General features: G+C 56.7%; 3 non-coding genes and 1 pseudogene across 3 annotated transcripts; all 4 read right to left on the reverse strand.

The window, feature by feature from the left end:
* Nucleotides 1-33: 33 nt before the first annotated feature.
* LOC133105883 (U5 spliceosomal RNA) lies at nucleotides 34-150 on the reverse strand. The gene has a single exon (XR_009704071.1). It is a non-coding gene; the product is annotated as a U5 spliceosomal RNA (small nuclear RNA).
* A 359-nt stretch (nucleotides 151-509) lies between these two features.
* LOC133106466 (U2 spliceosomal RNA) lies at nucleotides 510-692 on the reverse strand. The gene has a single exon (XR_009704504.1). It is a non-coding gene; the product is annotated as a U2 spliceosomal RNA (small nuclear RNA).
* A 12418-nt stretch (nucleotides 693-13110) lies between these two features.
* On the reverse strand, nucleotides 13111-13292 carry LOC133106438 (U2 spliceosomal RNA). Its single transcript, XR_009704491.1, has one exon. It is a non-coding gene; the product is annotated as a U2 spliceosomal RNA (small nuclear RNA).
* Nucleotides 13293-24211: 10919 nt separating this feature from the next.
* On the reverse strand, nucleotides 24212-24383 carry LOC133106401 (U2 spliceosomal RNA; annotated as a pseudogene).

Genomic DNA, 24383 nt, shown 5'->3' on the forward strand with positions numbered 1-24383 from the left:
CACATTGCCGTCTGTCCTTAAACCGTTCGAAGTTGCCCCGCCCTGTGGACGGAGCATCCAAAAATAGCACAAACTCAGGTGCGTTCCTCTCCACGGAAATCTTTAGTAAAAGGCGAAAGATTTGTGCGTGCTGAAGAGAAACCCGAGCGAAATGTGACCTTTCAGCGCACCAGGCGCCTCCGGCCCCCTTCCCAGCCACTCCCACTGACCCGGGGTTGCCACTGCCGCCAGCCGGCCGGACAGACAATCCGAGAGGGAAGGTGGGAAAAGCGAGACAGCGCAATGACAACAAACAGTTACGTCCCGCACAGAAAACTACATCATTTTGCTAAAAAACAGAGGCAAGCACACTTACAACAAGGGCACATATTCACCCTATTTACAACACAATTTACATACATACAAAAAAAACAAACAAACAAACAAACAAACAAAAAGGGGGAAGAACAGGGCAACCCACCTACCTAGTAAAGGACAACAAAACACAACCTTTTTTTGCACAAAACTTGGAGAGGCGCACCGTTCCCGAACGCACTGCAATAACGGGTCGATGCTTGAAGCGGACGGAGCAAGCTCCTTCTCCGACTCCCTGTGCCAAAAATCCGTTTAATATATAGTCCCCTGATAGGGGACGTATCAGATATTAAACTGATAAGAACAGATTTTTTTTTGTAGTATTTAAATTAATTTATTGGTCCGCACCAACCTCATTACATTTACATACAAACAATAAACAAACAAATTCCAAACCACATCCTCTTAACAACTGTAAACTCAAAACCCCACCCTCCCCTGAAGTCCCAAAGTCCCAACACATTCCCACTGTATCAACACATTTCAAACCAAACAAAAACAGAACCGAAACAACCATACAACCCCCCACCCCACCCCCTCCCACCCCCCACTTACCCTAATTACAAAACCCCAAACAAACAACTCCAACAACAAAAACAATACAAATACAAAAACAACAAGAAGAACCCCACCCTCCCCCCTCCCCACAAGCAAGCCCCACCCCACAAACCCCAAACCCGACCACCCCAATCACATACATTATATTTACATATTTACATCTTTACCTATTCCCGGAACCCCCCTCCCAGAGGAAGAGCCTTTCCAGGCCTCCCCAGTACTCCCGCACCCATTCCCACCCGTGCACCACCCCATCCCCCCTTATTCTCTCCGCTACCCTCCCCGAGAACCTATAGTAGAGCTGGCTGGGAGTCAGGACCCTCAGCCTCGTCCCCACTGCTGCCATCCTGTCCTCCCACAGCACCCACTTGCCATACCCTATCACCTCCCACACTACACCCTCAGCCACAGCTCCCACTGCTGCCAGCCCCCGCCTATACAGGACTCTCTCTCTGCTCAGGGTGAAGGCAGGCCCTATCCCACTGAGGAGGCCCTGCACCAACCCCCAGTACACCCTTGCGAACCGGCACTCCCATAGGGCGTGAGCCACCGACTCCACCAGCCCACAGCCCCTTGGACAGAGTGGGCAGGCACTGCACCCATGGCGATGCAACACTTCCCGCACCGACAGCCTGCCCATCGCGCACAGCCAGTGGAGGTCCCGCACCACCCCTGGTGCCCTCCCCCCGCTCACCTTGCCCCACTCGAGGTTCAGCGGCACCCCTTCAGGACCTGCCACTTGCCTGCCCGCAATGCTCTTATACAGCAGCCTGTGCTGGAGAAGTCTCTCCCTCTCCACTGGAGCCGGGCACTGCCTAAGAAAGCGCAGCACCGCCTGATAGGCCGGGGACTGCTGTTCTGCCCGTGGAGCCACGTGGGTCAGCGGCACCCAGTGCCTCAGCGCGTTTGCCAGGTGGAGACGGGCGAAGTGGTAGCACTTATGTGGGACCCTTTCCAGGACCATTCTACATGCGAAAGCTGTAAATATCGCGTCAAGCTTCAGGGGGATTCTCGGCACGCCGCGACCCCCCATGTCCACTGGCATGTACATGAGGTCGCGACGCACGTACTCGTACCTCCCTCCCCACAGAAACTTGAACATGGCCCTGGTCAGGGCCACCTTGATCCTAGCAGGAACTGGGAAGACGTAGGCCAGATGCAAGAGTAGCGGGAGCAGGACAGCCCTCACCACTACCACCCTCCCAGTCAGCGACAGCCGCCTGCGTGCCCACACCCCCAGCCGCGATCTCACCAGCGCCATACGTTCTTCCCAGTTCCGCTCACCACTGCCCTGGGGAAAGAAGCGCACCCCCAACACCTTCAGTCCCCCTTGGCACCGCTCCCAGCCACCATAGTCCCTCACCTCCTCTCTCCACCGGCCACACAGCAGGACTGAGGACTTGGACAGGTTCACCCTGGAGCCCGTCCCTGCCGCAAACCTGTCCACCAGGACTCTCACCCTTGCCAGGGACCGAGTTGAAGACACAAAAATTGTTGTGTCATCAGCATACTGCTGGATCTTCAACTCGGCCCCTGCAGCCCCTGGGATCCTCACCCCGTCCACACCTGGGTCCCGACGCACCAGCTCTGCGAAGGGCTCCATGAACAGGACGTAGAGCAGCGGGGAGATTGGGCACCCCTGCCGCACCCCCCCCGCTTGCTCCACAGCCCCGCTCAGAAACCCATTTATTTTCACACAGCTGTACACTCCCCTGTACAGAATGCGCAACCAGGACAGAAAATGGGGGCCCAAACCCATCTGCTGCAGGACCCGGAAGAGGAAGGCGTGCTGCACCCGATCGAAGGCCTTCTCCTGGTCGATGCTAACCACCGCCAGAGGAAGGCCCCGATCGCGCACCCAGTCAATTGTGTCCCGCAGCAGAACCAGGTTCCAGCTGCAGGACCGCCCAGGTACCCCACAAGTCTGGTCAGGGCTGACCAGGACGTCCATCACCTGCTTCAGGCGGACCGCAGCTGCTTTGGCCAGCAGCTTATAGTCCGCCGTCAGCAGGGTGATTGGACGCCAGTTCTTTAGGTCAGCCCTGTCCCCTCCTTTAAAGAGCAGCGACACCACTCCTTTTCTCATGGAGGCCGACAGCGCTCCCCCCTCCAGAAGCGCCTGAAAAACCTCCACGAGATCCGGACCAATGATGTCCCAAAACTCCCTGTAGAACTCCCACGGGAGTCCGTCATGCCCCGGGGCCTTCCCTTCCCTCATGGAGCGGAGCGCCCCTGTCAGCTCCTCCAAACTGAGCTCCGCCTCCAGTGCCTGCCCTTCCTCCCGCCCCAACCGGGGCACCACACACCCCAACAGTGCCTCCTGCTCCTCCGGGTCGCACTCTCTCCTGCTGAAGAGGTCTCGGAAGAAGCCCTCCGCGATCCCCAGCATCTCCGGGACCCCCGTTTCCAGCCCCGCTTCCCCTTTCAACCCGGTGATCACGGCGGCCCTCCTCCGAGCCTCAGCAGCCTGAAAAAAATATGCGGTGGCCTTCTCCCCCTCCTCCATCTCCCTCAGCCGGCCCTGGAAGGCCGAGGCCTTAGCTCTTCCCTCCAGGAGGCTTCTCACCCTCTCCTTCGCCCCCTCATACGCCTCCCACCTCACTGCCCTCCCCCTGTTGAGCTGGGCGTGCATATAGGCGAGGAGATCTAACCACCTCCTCACCTCAGCCCGCTCCCTCCGCCGCTGCGCCATGCTGAAGTTTCGGCAGAACAGCCCGAAACGCCCTTTGGCCGCCTCCCACCACTCCACCGCTGTGGGGTACAAGCCCCGCAGAGCCCTCACGGCCTTATACAGCCCTCTAAAAGCCTCCTGGAATACCCTAGATTTTATTAGGGAGGTATTCAGCTTCCAGTACCCCGGCCCCCATTGCGTGTCGGGAATGGGGACCGCCACCTGCAGCATGTCATGGTCCGATGCCCATGAAGGCTGCAGCGTGGCGGTCACCCCCGCCCACTCCTTTGGTACGAAGATGTAATCCAGGCGGCTCGCAGCTCCCCTGGAGTTACGCCAGGTAACGCCTGGAGCCGCCGGATGTGCTGCCCGAAAGGAGTCGACCAGGCCGTGGTCCCTGACCAGCTCTGCCAGCGCTCTCGCTGAATGTTCCACTCCAGCAGCGCTAGCCCCACCCCCATCCAGCGACACATTAAAATCCCCCCCCAGGATGATCCGTCTGGAGGTGGACAGACTGGGCACCAGCTCCCTGAAAACCTCCAGCCTCCGCCCACTCCGAGTCGGCCCGTACACATTAACCACCCGTAATTTGCAAGAAGCGCAATCCAAGTCTGTAAACATTGCCCGCCCCGCCACAATGTCCACAGACTCCTGGACTTCCATCCCTACTCCCTTTACAAGGATCCCCAGCCCATCGGCATGAACGCTGCCCACCGACCACGCCGATGGGCCCCACGTCCACTCCTTCGTAAAGAGAAGTACGTCCCCCATGTCCCGAAGATGCACCTCTTGCAACAAAAACACATCTCCACCTGTTGCCGCCAAAGAGGCAAAAAGTGCCTGCCTCTTCCCCGAGCTCCGCAACCCCCGCACATTCAAAGTAAAAACATTAAACACCATTATTTTAAACAAATTATTTTACCTACCCACCCTTACCTTCAATCTCCTTCCTTCTCGGAGGAGTCCCCCCCTCCCTCGAGTCCTTTCTCCATCCCCATCACCCCTGTTATTCCCGCCACATCCCAGCCCACAAACTGGGAAGACGGGCTGACTGCCGGTCCTACTAAGGCCGCAGAGGCTCCAGGTGCTTCCTCCCGGTCCACCTCAATGTCCACCTCCTGGGCCTCCCCCTCCGCCGAGTCCGATAGGGCCAGGAACCTGTTCTGCAGAGGGATGCCCGGTCCCGCCTTTGCTTCCCTCCCGTTTGTGTCCCCCGAGCGAACCCGCTTCCGCGCTGCCACCTGCGCCCACTCCGGCACCTCCCCCTCTGGAGGAGGGCTGTCCCCCCACGCCAACGGGGTCTGCAGGTCCGCCGTGGTGCACATAGCCGCTCCCTCCGCCTCCGGGGACAAGACCTCCTCACCAAGAGGCACAGACAGGGGGGAGAATAGCTCCGGCGAACCCTCTCTCGGGACCCCGGACTCCTCCGCCACGGCCCTCGCCTTCATCACCACTGCGCCCAGCCCCAAGCCCAGGCCAGGACGCGAGGAAGGCCCGAAGATCTGCTCACCCTTGGACCTCCCATCCATGCCTCCCAGCGCCGGAGCAGGATCCCGATCTCTTGGCCTCGCGGCGAAAGCCCGGACCGGACCGGAATCCAGACCCAAACCGGAACTCCTAGCCGGACCGGAACCCGGACCGGAATCCGGACCCGGACCGGAACCCGGACCGGAATCCGGACCCGGACCGGAACCCGAACCGGAATCCGGAGCCGGACCGGACCCAGGAGCAGGACCCGGACCGGAGCTCGGGGGCGCAGCGGAAACCGGACCCGACCCAGACCCAGCCGCCATGACCTCACTGGATCCACCTGCTTCCTGCCCCGGTCTCCCATCCGCGCCGCTCCGTGGCTCCTCCAAGGCTGAGGCCTCGCCCCCATGCCCAGGACGGAGGGACGGATCCAGAACAGGAGCCAGCCCCCCAAGCCCCACCCCTTCCTGATCCGGCCTGGTGGCCAAGGCCGCCGCAGAGCCTGGGCTTGTAGTGCTGGAAGGCCCAGCCCCGTGCTCCGAAGCCTGCCCTCCCTCCGTAGCCGACTCCCCTGCTTCTCGCCCGGCCTTCTTGGTGCTAGGCCGTGCTCGACCTCCAGGAGGCCCAGAATAGGCCCCAAACTCACCCTGCACCAAGGCCGCAAACGACCTCACCCTTTCTGGGCAAGCCCGGAAAAGGTGCTCCACACTCCCGCAAAGACTGCATGTTTTCGGGGCCACGCAGTCTTTTGTCGCGTGCTCTGTCGATGCGCAATGTCTGCATCGGTCGGTGGAGCACACCGCCTTAACGTGCCCGTACATCCCACACCGTCTACAGTACAAAGGCTGGCCTGGGTACACCAGGTAGCCTCTGTCCGGGCCTATGGAGAAGGCCCCTGGTGGATGCGCGATCCCCCCCACACCTGAGGGATCTTGCTTAAAACGTACATAAAACCGCCTCTTACCGTTCCAGAAGCCAAACTTGTCCTTCAGCTTGACTGCCTCCTTCACCTCCGAACAATACCTCTGCAGGAAAGCCAAGATGTCCTCCTCCCGCACAAAAGGGTTGTACATGTGGACGGTAAGAGGTCTCAGGGCCTTGGTGTAAAGCAAATGCATCGTAATGCCTTGTAGCGCCGGATTTCCTTCGCACTCCAAGAACTTTCGATGCAAATTAAAACATGCCGCTTCCGAAAAAAAGGTTAAATCAAAAAACCCTCTTTGGGAAAAATCCTGCAAACAAAACACCGTTTTCCGATCCACCATCAAAATATCTTTCAAAACTTTTTCAACAAAAAAATCCAAATTAAAGCCGTTGCGTTTCTCTCCCTCCTCCATCTCCACACGAACCGTGTTCTGCAGCCGCACCCGATAGGCCGGCAATCCACCGTCTGGTGTCTCCATCCTCTTCTCTTTCTTTTAGCCAAAAGGCCGAGAAGCGATAACCGCACACTGGCCCCTGCCGACGGCGCCCTCCCGGTGGCCCCGGACCGCGCTCGGGGCAGACGCCACCTGGCCCAGGGGCCGGCCCCCCTCCCCGCCTTCCCAAGAACCCTGCGCACGCACTGACTGGCCGGTCGGCGAGCTACCGTAACGACCGGACTCAGCTGGCTCCTCCCACCAAGATCCACTGTCCTCCACTGGCAGGCACAGCCGCCAAAAACACTCACCACATACCGAGTACGCTGTTACGTACTTACTACCGAGTTACTTACTGAATAGCTGCTCTCTAGGCAGCGACCAAAGCTATTTAGCGAGCGGGGCATCGATCGCACGCGATAAGCCAGAAACGAGCAAGTCGGCGACTCGCAAGCAACCCGCATACCTGTCGCACATTGCCGTCTGTCCTTAAACCGTTCGAAGTTGCCCCGTCCTGTGGACGGAGCATCCAAAAATAGCACAAACTCAGGTGCGTTCCTCTCCACGGAAATCTTTAGTAAAATGTGGTTTTATTGGTTTTTTTACATTTCTTTACATTTTTAAATTCTTTTTCTTTTTTTAAAACACACTAATTAACACAAAATAATCATTTAATCAAGAACTTAAACTAATGAAACAAAGACATCAAAGGAATGAAAACAAACTTAAAGAGAGAGTGATTACAAAATATTCCAAAGAGATCTTACAAAACTTAACAAAATCAATTTCAACAATAAAGAAACTAAGGTGAATTAAAAGACGAGAAAAATAGTAAAGAAAGAGTCCATTCCGCTCAGGTTTGGTTATCCCGAGAGGCTTCTGTGTCCCTTCTGTGTCCCTTGGGGGGGTGGACTATATGATGAATTCTTTCCAGTGGTCCACCCCCCACTTCTCTCTCGCCAGGTTCTTGTTAGTGCGGATGTCCACCAGAATGCCGTCCTGGAGGAGGTTTTGGATCCTCCTCCGGAGAGTGATCAGGTCTACAGATGTTTTCTGGTAGACCTTGATGTTCCTCGTCTCCCACAGGACCTGCTTCACTGTGTTGATGATCCTCCACTGACGCTGGAGCACGGTGGTCTTGCATCCCCCCGGCGGACCGTAGAGGATGCCCTCAGCCATCAGGGAGGACCTCGGCAGGAACCTGCTTAGGGGGACAGAGGAACAAACAAGGCCCCAGACCCGCCTGGCCACGGAGCACTCCCAGAACAGGTGGTGGATGTGTTCCGAGTCAGTGCATCCGTGGGGGCAGCGTTCAGTCAGGGCTAAGTGCCGGCGATACATAAATGTTCTAGTGGGGAGACACCTATGGGCTGTCATCCAGGCAATGTCTTTTTGTTTGTTTGTGAGACACTTATGTGTCACATTTGCCCAGATGACTTGCGGGTCCAGGTCTGGCCCCCCCCTCGGGAGCGTTACAATTTGGCCAGATCGTAAATGAGCCATGATCATTTTGTAGCTCCACGAGGTTAGGCCAGCCCTGGGCAGACCCGTCCTGTAGGCAAAGTCCTTCAGGGCTCGATAGACATAGGGGGGGTCCCAGCTGTAGGGTATGGTGAGGTCCAGCACACCCAAGCCCATTGCTCTGAGGAAGGGGGTGGCATAGTACCTGGCAAAGGTACCAGAGGCCTTACCCACCTTCCCTGCATTCTGGACAAGGGTGGCCAGACCCTGCACCATAATGATGTTCACAATGTCTGGGACCCCCCGCCCCCCATTCCGCTCCTCTTTGAGGAGGGTGACGCGTTTAAGTTTTTCCATGGTGCTCCCCCAGACAAAGCGGAAAGCCATCCGGGTGATTAGCTTCCCGGTGGCTTTGTCTGGGGGAAACACCCTCCCCACATAGAGCAGAATGGGTAGGACAATTGCCTTCAGGACAAGGATCTTACCCGCCATGGTCAAGGGCCGTGCACTCCAGCTCCTGATTTTATTTTGGACGTGGCGGAGGGCTCCCTCCCAGCTGGTTCTCCCTCCTCCGTCAGCCTGGAAGGTCACCCCCAGGAGCTTGATGGTATTCCTACGCACAGGGAAGGAAACGGTCAGCTCCTCACTCCAATGTGGAGACAGAAACAGTTCACTCTTGTCCCTGTTGACCAGGGCGCCAGTGGCCACACAGAAGTCGTCCAACACCTTGGTGGCACAAGCGATAGAACGACTGTCTGTGGCGACGATGGCAATGTCGTCCATGTACGCCATCACCTTTAGCCGTTCCCCCCCCGCTCCAGGGAGTGGATAGCCCACCACTCCTGGATTGGCCCTGATGGCCTGGAGGAACGGTTCCAGGTAGATGACGTACAGGAGAGATGCTAGAGGGCACCCCTGCCTGACGCCAGACCTGACATCGAACGGGGCAGAGGGCTGTCGATTGACAACCACTCTGCCCGTTATGTCTGTCAGACAGATCTTTGTCCAGCGCAGGAGGGGGCCAGGAATGTTCATTTTCTCCAGCACTCTCTCCAAGCACACGTGACTCACCCGGTCAAATGCCTTCTCTTGATCGAGACTGAGAAGGCACAAGGGGGACCTCCGCTCCCCGGAGTGGATGATTAGATCCCTCGCGAGGAGCAGGTTGTCATTTATGGACCTCCCCTGCACACTGCAGGTCTGGTCCGGTCCGATCACCGATGTTATCAGGCCTTGGAACCTCCCCATCAGCGCCTTCGCCATGATCTTATAATCGACTGAGAGGAGGTTGATCGGCCGCCAGTTGCGGAGGTCCTTCAGGTCCCCCTTCTTTGGGACAAGAGCTACTGAGCTCTGTCTCAGTGAGGCGCCTAACCGCCCCTCCCTGTACGCAGCCCTGAACACTTCCGCCACGTCCCCCTTCAGGAGATCCCAGTGAGCCTGGTAAAACTCAGCTGGGATTCCGTCAGGGCCCGGAGCTTTGTGTGTATTCAGGGAGTGCACGGCCCTGGTGAGCTCCTCAGTGCTCAACTCCGCCTCCATCTGCTCATCTCCCAGGCGTCTGTCCAGGCAGCCCAGGAAGGTGTCCATGAGAGCCCCGTCTGAGGGCCTCTCGCTATAAAGGCCCTCGTAGAACTCCCTGGCCACCTCCCGGACCTCCGCCTCTTCAGACACCACCACACCTCTGCTGTTATAGAGAGACAAGATGTTATTCGTCTTGGTCCGTGCCCTGCGGAAGAAAAACCGTGTGCATTTCTCATCCTCCTCGAGGCCCTGGAGTTTGGAGCGGAAGGTCTGTTTCTTCCGCTCTTCCCGGTAGAGGGTGGTGAGGCTCTGCCGAGCTTGTGCGATTTCGCTGCTAACATCCAGGCCTCGGGACTGGAGGAGGCTTAGTCTTTGGAGGGCAGCATTGTGGCGTTCAAAAACTGCCCTCCTTTCCCTCGCCTTCCTCCGCCCGACTGCCCGGAAGTAGCCCCGCACTCGCTCCTTCACCATCTCCCACCACTCCACCGGGGAGTCAAAGAGATGTTTCAGACTCACCCACTCCTGGTATCTTCTCGAGAAGGAGAGACGCACCTGGGGGTCTTGGAGATGGCTGATGTTCATTCGCCAGAGCCCCTTACCCACGGTTATCGATTTCTCCCAGACCAGGGACACGGTTACCATGTGGTGGTCCGAGAAGTGCACCGCCTTGATGGAATAGCTGTGCACCCTCAGGCCTGGGGAGAGCAGAAACATGTCAATTCTGGATGAGGAGGAGCCAGAGGAACTCACAAACGTATGCTGGGGAGGAGAGGCGCCCCCGGCGTCGCAGAGGGAGAAATCCTCGATGAGGGACCGCAGCAGGGTGCCGGAGCGGTCCGGCCTTGGTTTGCTGCGGTCCTCATCTCTTAAAACACAGTTGAAATCTCCCCCTACGACGACGGGCATTGTAGTGTGTAATATGGAGCGTAATTTTGTGAAAAGGGAGACTCTCTCGGCCACACTGGTGGGGCCGTACACGTTGACGACCCTGAGTGGGGAACCCCCGACATCGAAATCAGTGACGAGGATTCGCCCACTCTCCACAATATTGTGTGCTGTTGTTTTAACAAAGGGATTCTTCGTCAACGTGCCGACCCCATCAGCTCTGGCGATGTTAGAGCCAGACCAGAGAGAGTCTCCCATTCTCCATTCCCCCCCCAGAACGCCATCCAACTCCCGGAACGGGATACCACATTCCTGGAGCAGGACGACGTCCGAGGGGATTTGTGAAAGAATGGAGAAAACTGTTGAGCGTTTGTCTGGATGTTTAATGCTGCGAGTGTTGAGTGTTGTTAATGTGATTGTGTTTTCCATAAAGTTTATTTTTGGTGTGTGTCTGGTGTACCGGAGTTGTTACTGGAAATTTTCTGGCACATTTGGTCAATTGTAGAAAAAATTGTGTCTGGGTTATTTTGGCGCCTACTCACCCCCTGACCATGTGCTCCCATGGGTCTCCCCTCCCGACTGCCTGGGAGGTTCCGTCCTGGAGAGGTGGGGGCAGATGTTCTTACCCCAGGCTTCCCCCCAGCCCCTGGAGGGCCCTGAGAGGCGGATGTTGTTTGGGTCCCGTTTACAGAGTCTGGACCAGGGACTGGCTGGTCCTTAGTGGTTCTGGGATGAAGAGTGCTAAAGGTGTGGTAACCGGTCTGTCTCGGCTTTGATGGTGGTGGGGTTGGTTTGTTTGGGCGTGGTAGGGGATTTGGCCTAACGGAAGTTTGTGGGGTTTCTTTTTGGTTTGTCACAACGGCTCTTTTGGCTAGTTTGGTTTGGCGTGTTATTGCTGGATTTGCAGGCTGGGTGGGAAAATTGTGCTGAACTGTAGTTTTTGGTGATCTCATTCTTTTGCCCTTTTTGGATTTCGCCTTCTGCCAGGGTGTGATGGTGTCATCAGTGTCTGTGGTTGAGGAGTCTGACTCCTCCACCGTGATGAGGATGTCGGAGTCAGGCTCCTCCTTTACTGTGGTGATTGGGGACAGAACCTCTCCAGGACATTAGCGTTTTTAAAGCTAATTTCAAAGATATCAGCGTTACCTGGAACCTTCACCAGGCAGTTCAGGTCGCCTGGCACGAAGCCCATGGCTCGCTGAAGCACTGCCCGGCTAAACTCCAGGCGGGTCATACCTGTCACTCTCCTCTGGCTGTTGGCTGTTGGGGCAGCAGCATTGGTTCCCCCCCTAGTGGACGCTGGCTCGGTGGCGCCCTCCACAGCTGCGCCATTCACCCCGTGCTCCACCAGGGGGCCTACCCTGTCGCTGCTGCCCCCCTCTCCGCTGTTCAGGAGGGTTAGCCGGACGGCATTGTGGCGCCGCACACCTGGCTGAGCCGCCGTCGCCATTCCTGCTGGGGGCCGGAGTCCAGCTGTAGGCAGAGAAACAAGAAACGCCTGAGGTTGATGGCCTGTCCCAGGGGGACCGAACATGCAAGGGGGGCCGATGGTTCAGCTCCCCTGCCGCTAGTGAACCTCCCTTCCGGTGGGGGGGCGCCAAGCGTTGGTCCGGTACACAGCAAGCAGGTCCGGATCCAAAGGGCGCCGCCGTCTTCTGGGGGGAGGTCCACGGATCCCCCTTTCTGCCTGCTCCGCACGCCTCGTCCTCCGGAGGGGTCCCGCTGGATCTGCTGCAGGGCCTGAAAAACCAGAGGCAGAGAGAGCAACCGGCGAAGGCCCAGCAAGGCTGGTACAGGCCCGGAGAGCAGCCCTTCCGGGCGTTCTCTCCGGGCAGCTCTGGTACTCGCCTCTGGCTTTCGGCAGGAAAGCGTTCTGCAGCAGTGGAGCTCGTCCTCCGGATGGCGGGAGTCTTCTGGCAGGGTGGCCTCCAGGCGAGTCTCTGCCTCCGCTGGCTGGCTCTCGAGGATCCTCGTCGCCGCCTCAGTCCAGGAAAAGGTGGTGGAGTCCCGGGCTTCTTGGCTGGCACTCTGGATCCTCGAGGCTCCTCCGGGTCCGGCTCCCTCTGGTGGCAGGCTCTGGCAACGGCAGCTCCCTCCGCAGTTCCTGGATCAGCTCCCTCGCTCCTTCTCTCCAGCCACCTGGTTGGTTCCTCCCAACAGGCCCTGGGGTACCTGGAGGTCAGAGAGGGCCGCGGTCAAGCCACTGGTACTCTCTCCTCGCTCCAGGTACAGCTGTTCCGGGGGTGGTCCGTGAACTGCGAGTCCGCACCAGCCGCGGTCAAGCCACGTACTGGGAACGGAACTCGCAGCCCGTCAGGTTAGGAGGAAAAACCAGGTGGAAAAAAGAGAGGGGCGAAGGAGCCAAGAAAGGGAGGAAAAAGGGAGAGAGAGAAGGGACACAAGCTCTGAGAAGCCTCTCAAGGAACAGCCGAAAACCCCTTGTCTACCACTAGCAAGCCAGTGGTAGGCAACAGGTTAATTCGTGCTGAAGAGAAACCCGAGCGAAATGTGACCTTTCAGCGCACCAGGCGCCTCCGGCCCCCTTCCCAGCCACTCCCACTGACCCGGGGTTGCCACTGCCGCCAGCCGGCCGGACAGACAGACAATCCGAGAGGGAAGGTGGGAAAAGCGAGACAGCGCAATGACAACAAACAGTTACGTCCCGCACAGAAAACTACATCATTTTGCTAAAAAACTGAGGCAAGCACACTTACAACAAGGGCACATATTCACCCTATTTACAACACAATTTACATACATACAAAATAAACAAACAAAAAGGGGGAAGAACAGGGCAACAAAACACAACCTTTTTTTGCACAAAACTTGGAGAGGCGCACCGTTCCCGAACGCACTGCAATAACGGGTCGATGCTTGAAGCGGACGGAGCAAGCTCCTTCTCCGACTCCCTGTGCCAAAAATCCGTTTAATATATAGTCCCCTGATAGGGGACGTATCAGATATTAAACTGATAAGAACAGATTTTTTTTTTTTTTTTATATTTAAATTATTTTATTGTCCGCTCAGACATCACTTTACATACACACACTTTACAACAAAATCCAAAACCAAAACCTCTCTACATCTCTCTTTAACAGAAAAAACCCCAAACCCCACCCCTTCCCAACCAAGTCCCAAAGTCCCAAAACCCATTCTTTCCCCCTCCCCCTTCCCAACACATTCCCACCATACAAAAACGCATTTCAAACCAAAAAATCTCAAAAAACAGAGACAGCAATACAAACCAAACAAGAAAACAAACAAAAACAGCCCTACACACAAAACCCTTCAAAAACCCTACCTCACCCCCTTCCATCGCTCCCACGCGGCGTGGAAACCCCACCTGAGCACCTCCCATCGGAAGCGCCGCTCCACCTCCGCCTCCACCATCCGCACCACCCCCCTCCCTGTCCACCCCGTCTTCACCGCTCCCCTCTCCCCCCGCGCCCCCCACAGCTTCTGCTTTGTCAGGCTCAGCAGCAGCAGCGTCTGAAACCTGGCCCTCCCCTTCTCCCTCCCCAACCCCTCTCCACACAACACTCCCTCCCGTGTCACCCCCCTTATGCTCCTGTACCTCCTCCCCATCAGCTGCCACACCTCCTGGGCAAAGGGGCAGCCCCAGAAGACATGGGCCACGGTCTCCTCCTCCCTCCCACAGCCCTCCCTCGGACAGAACCTGTTCTGGGTCAGCCTGTGCCGGTACAGGACGTCCCTCACAGGCAGCCTCCCGTAGGCCACCAGCCAGTTCAGGTCCCTCAGGCGGTTCTCCAGGCCTTTTGGCTGGATCGCCGCCCAGACCTCCCGCCCCACCGGCACTCCTGTCCCCCCCCCCCGGCCTCAGCCGCTCTTTTAGCGCCTTGTACAGGGCCCTGTGGTGCAGCACCAACTCCCTGTCCGCACACTCCTCGTGCCTCCTGGCCCAGCGACTTACCTGCGCATAATGAGCAGGGGCCACCTGCCCCCTTGGCACCCTGTTGTCCCACCCCACCAAACCCCGCACACAAGACACGAACCAAAAACGAACAAAAAACTGAAACTTATGCCTTTGTGGGGAAACCAAAGAAACACACAAATTACTATAAAACAAAACATCTAACTTGAGGGGAAGGTGAAGCACATCCCTCCCTCCCTCCTCCACCGCCATGTACATCACCTCCCTCCTCACGTATTCGTAGCCTCCCCACAAAAACTTAAACACCGCCCGCACCAGCTCCCTCCTAAGCCGCACGGGCACCGGGAACACACAGGCCAAATAAATTAAGGAGGGCAGGATGTCGGCCTTTAGGACCAGGGCCCTCCCAGACAGTGTGAGCCGGCGTGTGGACCAAAGGCCTAATTTGGCCTTCACGCCCGCCACCCTCTTCTCCCAGTTCCTCCCCGCGTCCCTCCTTACCCCCTCCCCAAACTCCACCCCCAGAACCTTCACTGGCTCTGAAAACACCTGCAGCCCACACTGTCTATCCTTCCTCCCCTTCCACACCCCTAAATATTTAATGGTGGACTTTTCCAGGTTGATAGCGGCTCCCGCCCCCCTGGCAAAGTCCCCCACCACCTCCATCGCCCTTCGCACGCTCCTGTCCCCCTCCAGAAACAGGCACACGTCATCGGCGTATAACGCCACCTTCAAAGCCTCCCCCCCCGCCCCTGGCATTGGCACCCCTCTGATCCCTCCATCTCTCCTTATTGCCTCTGCCACCGGCTCCATGTATAGTACAAAGAGGAGGGGTGATAAGGGGCACCCCTGCCTTACCCCCCCCCTCTGCCACACCATATCCCCCAAATGCCCGTTCACCCCTACCCTACTCCCCACACCCCTATACAGCAGCTGCAGCCACCTCAAAAAACCCTCCCCAAAACCCAACCGCGCTAAAACCCCAAACAGAAAACTGTGGCTGACCCTGTCAAACGCCTTCTCCATATCTAGCGAAACCATGACTAATGGCAGGTTCCTCTCCTCCACCCAGCACAAAACGTCCCGCGTGAGCTGGAGGTTCCATGCCGCCGATCTTCCCTCCACCCCACAGGTCTGGTCCTCCCCCACCAGGAACGGCATGGCCAAACTCAGCCGACCCGCCAGTGCCCGGGCGATGAGCTTGTAGTCGACGCCCAGAAGTGTTATCGGGCGCCAGTTGTTCAAATCAAGCTCATCGCCCTTCTTATGTAACAAGGCCACCACTCCCTCCTTCATCGATGGGGCGAGCTCCCCCTTCTCGAATATCTCCCCCACGACATCCAAAAAGTCTGGGCCCACCACCTCCCAGAATTTAGAAAAAAATTCCTTGGGAATCCCATCCTTCCCCGGGGCCTTCCCTCCCTTCATCCCGGAGAGTGCCTTTCTGAGCTCCTCCGAGCTGAAGGGCACCTCCAGGACTGCCCTCACTCCCTCCGGCACCCTCTGCTCCACCAGACCCAGAAACCTCTCAGAGGCACTCCTGTCCACCTCTCTTTCCCCGAAAAGGTGAGAGTAATAACAGGAGGCCACCTTTATCATCTCCTGCGTTCCTCTCTGCACCCTCCCGTCCTCCCCCCTCAGCCCTTCCATCACCCTCTTTGCCCTCATCGCCCTCACCCTCTGAAAGAAATACGAGGAGCAGGTCTCGTCTTTCTCATATTTCTCTCCCTGGCTCTTAAAAGCCAGGGAGCGCGCCTTGTCCTCGTGCAGAGCCCTCAGCTCTGCCTTTAACAACTCCCACCTCCCCTCATCAAACTCCCCCCCATTGTTCCATCCCACATAGAGCCCCTCTAGCTCCCTTTGGAGCTTAAGGGAGTACCTCTGCTCCTTCCTCTTCTTTCCCTGGCAGTAGGCGATAGCTAAGGCCTTAATCCTGGCCTTTGTCAGCTCCCACCACTCTGTTGCCGTGTTAAAAAATGGCTTCAGCTTCCTCCACCCCCGGTACGCCTCCCTGAAGCGCACACAAAAGGCCTCCTCCTCCAGGATCTGGACGTTCATGCGCCAGCACCCTCTCCCAAACGCTGGCGCATCCCACCCCACTGTCACCGCCACCCCGCTGTGATCTGAAAAAAACAGCGGGATCACCTCCGCCGCCTTCACCCTCTGCCCCCCCGAAACAAAAACATAATCAAGACGGGACTTGGCCCCCCTGCTGTTCCCCCAGGTAAGCCCCGGGTCCCTTGGCCACACCTCCCTAAAACCGTCCTTCAAGGAGAACCTCCCCAACACCCCTTTCAGGTGTGCTGCCGAAGCATCTGGTGCCTCAAAAGAAACATTAAAATCCCCCCCCATCACTACATACCTGCTTGTAGCACACACCTGCTCCAGAGACAAAAAAAAACTCCTTCGCCTTTGTAGCAAGGCTGGAGCGTACACGTTCACAAACCTCAGTTTGATTCCCCTCCAATCCCCGTCCACCACGAGGACCCTCCCCTGAACCCATGAGAACACATCTATAACTTTTATCTCCCTCCCTCCAAACAAAATTCCCACCCCTGAAGAATGTACCCCTCCCACACTCCAAAAAGAAAGCCCCCTCTTCCACTCAAAAGCAAATTTCTGAGCGTCCTCACTGGACCTCAGGTGCCCCTCCTGCACAAAACAAACAAAAAATCTCTGTCCCGTCAAAAAATGAAAAACCCCCCTCCTCTTTCCATCCTTTCTCAGACCCCTCACATTACAGGTCAGTACAGTTAAATTTCCAGCCATGACTGAAACCTGACGAAAAACAAAAAACCTCCTCCCTCCCAGCCTCACAGGCCAAACCCCCCCACCCTCCCTCCCCCTCCCTCCTCGCAATCTAAAAACGGTACCTCGTTCGGGGCCCTCTGTTTTACCGGCCCCTCGTCGTACCCACACTCGGACAGGGGGGAAGCCATGTCCCACACCAGGCTCTCACTGCTCGACACGTCAGTGGAGTCCCCAGAGTCCAGGTGCAATCCCCCCCTGACCACGCCGAGCCTGACCTTCTTCTTCTTCTTCTTCTTCTTCTCCTTTTCCCCTGGAGATCCGCTCTCCCCGCTGGTGCTCTCCACCGCCAGCTCCTCTGTGGCCTCCGCCCACGTGAGGGTGCGGCTGCGCTTCACCCCTCCCTCCAGGCCTCCTTCCTCAGCCCCAGCTGCCCCTGCCACAAGGGCTCCCTCTGGGGGTGCCTTTCCTGCCCCCACCTCTGCTCCGCCCGGGGCCGGCACTGCTCTGCCTGCCGTCGCCTCTCCCCTCCTGCCCCGAGGACGTGGGGTGGGGCCCACCTCTCCTGATGACGGCACTGATGAAGTCGAGGCCTCCAGCTCCGACTCCTCCACCACCTCCTCACCCGCCTTTTCTGCTGCAGGAGCTGCCTCCGGCGCTCCCTCCTCCTCTCCTCCAGGGGGCGCTGCATCGGCAGGAGCAGCACTGCCCTGCTCCCGTCCCCTTTCCTCTGCCTGGCTCTGCTGCGCTTCCTCCTCCCCTCCACCAGGGGGAGCTGGCTGTCCTCCGGCTGCCTCGGCGTAAGTGCGCCTCCGGGCGGGGCAGTCCCGGATCAGGTGTTCCAGACTCCCGCACAGATGGCACTTCCTTCCTCTGGGGCACTCGCGTGCCGCATGGCCTTCCTCCCCACATGCCAAACAAACAAAAGAGCTGCAGTCCTTTGACATGTGGCCGTATTTGAGGCATCTCCTGCAGTACGTGGGCAGGCCTGGGTAAGTTAGGAACCCCTTATCCTGCCCGATGGAAAAAACTGCAGGCAGATGCCTCACACCGCCCACCGACTCCTCTTCAGGCCTTAGCCTCACAAGGTACTGCCTCTTCCCATTCCAGACACCGAAGTAGTTCCTCATCCTCACCTCGGGCCTCAACACCGTGCAGTATCGCCCCAAAAACACCTCCACCTCTTTTGCCGTGACAAACGGGTTGTACATTAGTACGGTAACCAGCTTCACATCCCTTGAAAAGAGTGGCTCCATGGAAAGGCCCTCCAATATCTCCTCTTTCCTCTTCTCCTTATAGGCCTCATAAACCTCCAAACACAACGCCTCACTTTCCAAAGTAACATCATATAGGCCTCTTCCCTGGTGATCTTGCACACAGTACATGCGCTCGACTCCCACACCAAAAAAATCTTTAAATACCCTCAGTATGATGTAGCGTAGGTCAATGGTTCCTCTCTTCTCCGCCTCCACCTGCAGCCGAATGGTGTTCCTCCTCTTTAATCCTCCTCCCTCCATTTCCGGTCCTGGGGCTGTCATGGTCCCTCGAAATCCTCCCGCAAGTCCTTGAATCGCTGGAAGTTGTAGACTGATAAGAACAGATTTTTTTGTTTTATAAACTTTTATTTCCACACATATCACATTACATTGTATTTACATTGAACACACATAACACAAACAATATACAAACCCCTCACGCTTTCTACAAACACAACACATATACATTCATTATTTACAATTTATGTACACTATTTACACTTTCATCGGCCTAATTTTATTAGGCCACTATTTTAGGCCTAAGGCGGCCTTCACCTTTCCCCATTTATTTCTGCACCTCTCCTGTCCCTCTACCTGGGCGCACACCCTTATCTCCACCGCCACCCTTCTTTCCCAACCCTTGTAGCACTGCACCCCCGTCATGCCGTCTGAGGGGTTCACAATTTTCCTATTTCGGCTGTCCCACAAGGCCAGCTTCCCCCAGCTCACCAGGAGGCTGAACACCTCCCTTTCCTCAGCCTTCACCCTCTCCAAACCAACAGCCTTCATGGCTGCTGCTCTGTCCACTGCTGTGGCTCATATCGGGAGGAACACCACCCTATTTGCCCTCCCCCAAAAGACCTTAGCAAAAGGGCATTCCCACAGGGCATGCCCTCCTGTCTCCTCCCTCCCACAGCCCCTGGGGCACACCGGGCTCCTGGCAGTGCCAGCCCTGTGCATCCTCTCCCTCACCGGCAATCTCCCCAGACCGCCCAACCAGTTCAGGTCGCTTGCTCGGTTTGGGAGCCACCTGGCCGACAAAAACTTCCACTGCCCTCCATTTCTCTCCACCTCCCTCTCTACCTCCCTCACCCTCCTGCCCAAGAGCGCTTTATATAGGGCCCTGTGGTCCTTCAGCCCCTGCGCCATGATGGTCTCGCTGTTTGCTCTCAAAAACAGCACTGCCCTCGTGTAGCACCACGGGATGTCCCCTATTGTCCCACCCCACCAGCTCTCTCATGGCTGTCCCCACCCACATCCTCATGAGATGCCTACTCTTGTGGCTCTCCGCTCCCACCAAGGTGTCGACGATGCTTTTGAGGTATAACACCTCAAGCTTCAGGCCTACGTCCACTAGACCCCGCCCTCCCCTCTCCACTGGCAAAAACAAAATTTCCCTTTTTACCGGTTCCAAACGCCCTCCCCACAGAAAATTAAAAATCATCCGGTTTAAAATGATCTTGCACCCCGCCGGGATCGGGAAAACTCTCCCTAAATAAATGAGTTGCGGCAAAATGTCCGCCTTCACTATCAATACCTTACCTGATAGGGTTAGTGTTCTCGCCCTCCACAAGCCTAACCTCTTCCTTACCTTTTCCAGGCACTGTTCCCAGTTCAGCCTGTCTGCCCTCTCCCTGCTGAACCGGATCCCCAGCACCTTCATCCCGTCCTCACACACTGCGAGGCCATGCTGCTCCCCCCTCCTCCCTCTCCATCCCTCGGTCACCATCACTGTCGACTTGCCATAGTTTATTTTCGACCCTGACCCTCGACAGTACTGGCCCACCAGGCCCATGACCCTCTCCACGTCCCTCTCTGAGGAGACCACCACTGTGGTGTCATCGGCGTACTGTAGCAGCTTTACCCTCTCCCCCCCACTGCCTGGGATCTGCAGGCCCCTAAACACCGTGTCCTGCCTCATCAGCTCTGCCAGGGGCTCTATCACACACACATACAGCAACGGGGACAGGGGACACCCCTGCCTCACCCCTCTACCCTGCCTCACCGGCGTACTCAAAGCCCCGTTAACTTTCACCCGGCTGAAGGCTCCGTTGTAGAGGGCCTTTACCCAGGCAACAAACCCCCCTCCAAACCCAATTCTGTCCAGGACCTGTACCAGGAAGGCGTGGTCGACCCGGTCAAAAGCCTTTTGCTGGTCCAGGCCAATCACTCCTATCCCCACTCTCCTACTTTTAGCCCATGCCAGCACATCCCTCAACAACACTAGGTTCTGGGACCCCATCCTTCCCGGGACCGCACAAGTTTGGTCCGGCCCCAGAACCTCCCCTAAAACTCCCTTGGCCCTGTTGGCCAGCACCTTCCCCAGCACCCTGTAATCGGTGCAGAGGAGTGTGATTGGCCGCCAGTTCCCCAGGTCTTTCCTCTCTCCCTTCTTAAATAGGAGGTGTATCACCCCCTCCCTCATTGACTGGGGCATTTTCCCCACTTCTCCCACCCGGTTAAACACCTCCACCAGGTCCTCTGCCATCTCTCCCCAAAAGTGGGTATATAGCTCCCTTGTTATCCCGTCCTTCCCTGGAGTTTTCCCCGCCTTTAGGGAGAACAAGGCTTCCCTTACTTCTTCCTTATTTATTTTCCTCCCCAGAGCTTCCTGTCGTCCCTCCCCTACCTTCCTCCAGAGCCGCGCCACCAGCCTGTCCCCCTCCTCTGTGTCCCTCTCCTCCCTACCAAACAGCACAGAATAGAAACGCGCTGCAGCGTCTAGCTTTTCCTCCTGCAGCCTCACCTCCCCCTGGTTTGTAGCTAGCGCCTCCATCCATCCCTCGCTTTGGCGCGCACTCACCGCCTTGAAAAAGAAAGGCGTTACCCTCTCGTCCTTTTCCTTCCTCTCCACCCTCGCCAGGAAGGCAAACCTCCTTGCTTTCTCTATATAATAGGCCCTTATTTGTTCCTTTAAAGCCTTTACCTCTTCTGTCTTTACCCTCCCTCCCCTGTTTGCCACGCCCACCCAGTATTGCAGTTCACTCTGCAGTGCCCACACTGTCTCTCTCTCTTCCCTCCTCTTGGCTATCCCGTAGGCCATGCAAAACTCCTTTATTCTGATTTTCACCAGCTCCCACCAATCCAAAACACATAAAAACTGGGCTTTGAAGGCCTTCCAACCCAAATAAAACTCCTTAAATTGCTCTATAAAACAAAAGTCTTCTAGGAGTTCGGCATTAAAACTCCATCTCCTTTTTCTTTCGTTCTCCCCTCCCTCCAAAATGCACTTTATTAAACAATGGTCCGATGACCAGCTTGGCATCACCACAAATTTTTTCAAACGAAAACTTTTGGACACAAAAAAATAATCCAGCCTTCTCCTGCAGCCCCTGGAATTTGCCCATGTAAACCCCTCCCCCTGTCAGCCATTTTCCCTAAAACAATCAAACAAAGAAAACTTAACCAAAATCTCTTTTTTTAAATAAAGAACTGAAAAATCCCTCCTTCCCCCCCACTATCCCCTCATCCACCGACACATTGAAATCCCCCCCCAAAATAATACTCCTATTTGTAGCCAAAACTTCTGGCAAAAGTTTAAAAAAATCATACCGCTGAGAAATATTGCACGGGGCATGCACATTAACAAATCTCATTTTCTCCCCTTCCCACAAAACATCCGCACACATGAGCCTTCCTGGGACTATCGTCAGGAACTCTTCTATTTCTACCCCCCTTCCTTTAAACAAAATCCCCAAACCGTCAGCGTGGACATTGCCCACTGACCACACTGAAGGCCCCAGATCCCAATCCTTGCGAAAAATGGCCACATCCCTCCCCCCTCCCAAATGACATTCCTGCAAAAAAAGTACATTGAATGGCGCCTCTTTTAAAGATAAAAACAGCGCCAACCTTTTGTCCCGGTCTTTTATGCCCCTGGCATTAAGAGACAAGAAATTTTTTTCCATTAATTAAAATGTAATAAAAGGTGCTGGCCTTCAGCCTACCTCCTTCCAAAAATTTTCTCCATCCCCATCCTGGGTTCCGCCGGCAATGGAACGTCCGAATCCCATCTCCTTCTCCACCTCTTCGGCCCAGTCCTTGGGCCTAGCCTTGGCTTTGGTCGGGGCCCTGGCCTTTGCCTGCCTCCCCCCTGGTGGAGCTCCAGCCATCTCAGGCCTCTCCTTCCTCTTCTCTCCCCTCAGCCTGATGACGGCATCCTCCTCCATGGACAGCTCCATGTCGGAGTCGTCGCTGCCCTCATCCGCCGTCTCCCTCCCCTCCCTGCTGCCGAGCTCCAGATCGGTGTCTGGGATCGGGCCTTCCTCGGTGCTAGGCCCCGCTGAGCCCGGTGCAGGCCCTCTCTGCTCCCCCTTCCTGCTTTCCGCCTTGCTGTGCTCTGTTGGGCCTGGTGTAGGCCCCTCAGCCTCCACTGGGCCTGATGTAGGCCTCTCAGCCTCCGCTGGGCCTGATGTAGGCCTCTCAGCCTCTGTTGGGCCTGGTGTAGGCCTCTCAGCCCCTGCTGGGCCTGATGTAGGCCTCTCCGCCTCCTTTGGGCCTGGTGTAGGCCCGTCAGCCTCTGTTGGGCCTGGTGTAGGCCTCTCCGCCCCTGCTGGCCCTGGTGTAGGCCTCTCAGCCTCTGCTGGCCCTGGTGTAGGCCTCTCAGCCTCTGTTGGGCCTGGTGTAGGCCTCTCAGCCTCTGTTGGGCCTGGTGTAGGCCTCTCAGCCTCTGTTGGGCCTGGTACAGGCCTCTCAGCCCCCCCTGGCCCTGGTGTAGGCGCTGCTCTCTCCCTGGCTGCATCGGCGTAGGTGCGGCGGCGCTCAGGGCATGCCCTCATGAGATGGTCCCCGGAGCCACATACGTTGCAGGTGCGCGGCTCCTTGCACTCGACCGCCATGTGCCCTCGGTGCCGGCAGTTGTGGCACACCACCGACCTGCACCCCGCGTCGACGTGGCCCACCTCCATGCACCGCCGACAGAAAGGAGGCTGCCTGGAATACGAGATGTGGCCCTTCACTCCTTCGACCATGCAGAGGGCTGGAGGATGGAGGTAGCCCTCGTAGCCATGGTCACTCTCCCGGAGCAGGACCTCGTACACCCTCTGGCCATTCCAGAAGCCGTAGACGTCCCTCCGGTATCTGGGTCCGGCCACCACCCTGGCGTACCTCTCCAGGTACCTCCCGACAGCCTCATCTGGCACGTTCATGTCAAACAGGTTGATGATGACCACCCTGTGGTTCCTCCTCTCCATGGACTCCACCCGGAAAGCCCCCAGATCTTCCCTTTTGCACCTCTCCATGAACGCCTGGAAAGCCTCCGGTCCTCTGAAGGCCACGTCTACGAACTCCTCTCTCCCGTTCCTCTGGATGCCCAGAATATCCCTCTCTGAAAGAGAGCTCTTCACAAATTCTTCCCTCTGGGGCATGCTCCCTGGGGCTCCTGCCCATTTCACCCTTGCAGTGTTTCTTACAGCTCTCCAATTGCCTGAAGACATACTTACTTTCTGTCGCTTCTCTCCACCACAAACCACTTGATCTTAGCCAAAAGGCCGAGAAGCGATAACCACAAATGGGCCCTCCCGGTGCCCCCGGACCGCGCTCGGGGCAGATGCCACCCGGCCCCCCTCCCCGCCTTCCCAAGAACCCTGCGCACGCACTGACTGGCCGGACTCAGCTTGCTCCTCCCACCAAGATACACTGTCCTCCACTGGCAGGCACAGCCGCCAAAAACACTCGACACATACCGAGTACACTGTTACACTGTTACGTACTTACTACCCCCTTCCCAGCCACTCCCACTGACCCGGGGTTGCCACTGCTGCCAGCCGGCCGGACAATCCGAGAGGGAAGGTGGGAAAAGCGAGACAGCGCAATAACAAACGGTTACGTCCCGCACACAAAACTGCTACATCGTTTTGCTAAAAAACAGAGGCAAGCACACTTACAACAAGGGCACATATTCACCCTATCTACAACACAATTTACATACATACATACAAAAAAACAAACAAACAAACAAAAAGGGGGAAGAACACGGCAACCCACCCACCTAGTAAAGGACAACAAAACACAACCTTTTTTTGCACAAAACTTGGAGAGGCGCACCGTTCCCGAACGCACTGCAATAACGGGTCGATGCTTGAAGCGGACGGAGCAAGCTCCTTCTCCGACTCCCTGTGCCAAAAATCCGTTTAATATATAGTCCCCTGATAGGGGACGTATCAGATATTAAACTGATAAGAACAGATTTTTTGTTTTTAAGTTTT

The sequence above is a fragment of the Conger conger genome, chromosome 12 (assembly GCF_963514075.1).
Source record: "Conger conger chromosome 12, fConCon1.1, whole genome shotgun sequence".
In the NCBI taxonomy this organism is placed as follows: domain Eukaryota; kingdom Metazoa; phylum Chordata; class Actinopteri; order Anguilliformes; family Congridae; genus Conger; species Conger conger.